The sequence below is a fragment of the Pseudonaja textilis genome, chromosome Z (genome assembly GCF_049901715.1).
Source record: "Pseudonaja textilis isolate UNSWEBS1 chromosome Z, rPseTex1.2, whole genome shotgun sequence".
Lineage (NCBI taxonomy): Eukaryota > Metazoa > Chordata > Lepidosauria > Squamata > Elapidae > Pseudonaja > Pseudonaja textilis.
This window is the reverse complement of record NC_142008.1, coordinates 44488105-44490224: the sequence shown is the minus strand read 5'-3', so window position 1 is coordinate 44490224 and position 2120 is coordinate 44488105. Positions and strand designations below refer to the sequence as shown.

General features: G+C 38.2%; 1 pseudogene; it reads left to right on the top strand.

Annotated features, from left to right (window-relative positions):
• The first annotated feature begins 620 nt into the window (after positions 1 to 620).
• On the top strand, positions 621 to 1674 carry LOC148123988 (uncharacterized; annotated as a pseudogene).
• The last annotated feature ends 446 nt before the right edge of the window (positions 1675 to 2120 follow it).

Below are 2120 nucleotides of genomic sequence, written 5' to 3'. Positions count from 1 at the left end.
AAATTAATAAACTATATTTAAAAAAAAAAAGAAAAATTTTATTTCATCCATGCCATAAAAGAAATAAACAATTTTTTTAATGTTTTCATATTGTGTCATTTTTTTTTTCCATTCTAAAATGTGGCTGCATTTGAAGATGGTCCACAAACATTAGTTATTATATAGCAACTAAGCCTGGAGTAAACCTCCTCCTCCTCCTCCTCCTCCATATCTTTATTCATTAAACATGAAACTCAGTCAACTGAACACAAATACCATTGACTGGTGCTAATGGTTGATACAGGTTGCTGCCAGCATCCTAAGATGTACAATGTTCCCAGTAGTGCAGTTTTTTGCAGTTCTACTGGTGTTACTACAGGAAGCTGCAACATAGTACCAAATGCCCGATAATAATGGGTATCACTGTTACATGTTTTATTATTATTATTATTATTATTATTATTATTATTATTATTATTAGTATTAGTATTAGTATTATTAGTATTATTATTAGTATTATTATTATTTCAGCAAAGAATACACACAAAGGGTCAGAAAATTTCTAAAAAACAAACTGAATGGTGATAACACCATCAAGGCTATAAATACCTGGGCCATACCCAGCATCAGATAAACTGCTGGGATTGTAAACTGGACACAGGCAGAGCTGGACAGCCTGTGGAAACGAGTAAACTGATGACCATACACTATTCACTTCCCCCGTGTAGTGATGTTGACAGGCTGTATTTGCCCAGAAAAGCAGGTGGCAGAAGACTTTAGCAAGTGAAGCAGACAGTCGAAGAACAAAAGCATGCTCTTGCAGATTATGTGAAAGACAGTGTTGAACCAGTTTTGATGGAGGTCAACTACAGGAAGCTTCTCAAAGTGCAGCAATCCAAGAATCAGTACAGGAAAACAGCAATGCAAACTCGGGCTGACAGCTGGTGTAACAAAGTACTGCATGGGCAGTTCCTTGAAAAGATCCAAGGAAAAGTAGACAGGGAAAAGACCTGGTTATGGCTGACCAATGGAACACTGAAGAAAGAGACAGAAGGCCTGATTCTTGCAGCCCAAGAACAAGCCATTAGAATGAATGCAATCAAAACCAGAATAGAAAAATCTGCTGATGACCCCAAAGGCAGACTCTGCAAAGAAATGGACAAAACCATTGATCGCATATTGAGCTGTTGCAAGGCAATTGCTCAGACTGACTACAAACAACATCACAATATTTTCACTCTGATAGTCCATTAGAACTTGTATTGCAACTACCATCTGCCTGTAGCAAAGAACCTGAGGGATCATAAGCCTGAAAAAGTGGTCGAAAATGAGCATGCAAAACTACTGTGGGACTTCCGAATAAAGACTGACAAAGTTTTGGAACACAATACCCTGGATATCATGATTGTGGAGAAGAAAAAAGTGAGGATCGTCAACATTGCCATACCTGATGACAGCAGAATTGACAAGAAACAACTTCAAAAAAATCACCACATATCAAGATTTGAAAATCAAACTGCAGAGACCCTGGCATAAACCAGTGCAGGTGGTTCTAATGGTACTCAGCACACTGGGTGCTGTGCCTAAAGACCTCAGCAAACACTTGAAAACAATTGGTACTGAAAAAAAATCACCATTGGTCAGCTGCAGGAGGATTATGCTCACATAATCTGCCAATACATCACACAGTTCTAAACACTTGGGAAGTGGTTGACTAGTGATTTGTGATACAAAACCCAGCATAGTTATCTCGTTTCTGTGTACACTGTTGCTTTTTGTGTCAAAAAATAATAATAATATTAATCGCACAGTCAGCCAGATGTTTAGACTGGGTTTGGCATTTTTGTCTACCTATCAAGTCCTTACCAAGGACCTGGTATAGGCAAACCTGGATGTTTGATGGTGTTACAGATATTGCCGCAGGATGGAAGCTGTTCCAAATAAAACTGCCTTGTGCAATTGACAGATGGTAAATTTGTCAATGCCTATGGTGTTCAAGTGGTGCTCCAATTGTTTTGGGACTGCATCCAAGGCGCCTATTACTATTGATATTACCCTTGCTTGCCTTTGCCATAGTCATTCTATTTCTATTTGTAGGTCTTTATATTTTGTTATCTTCTCCAGTTCTTTCTCTTCTGTTC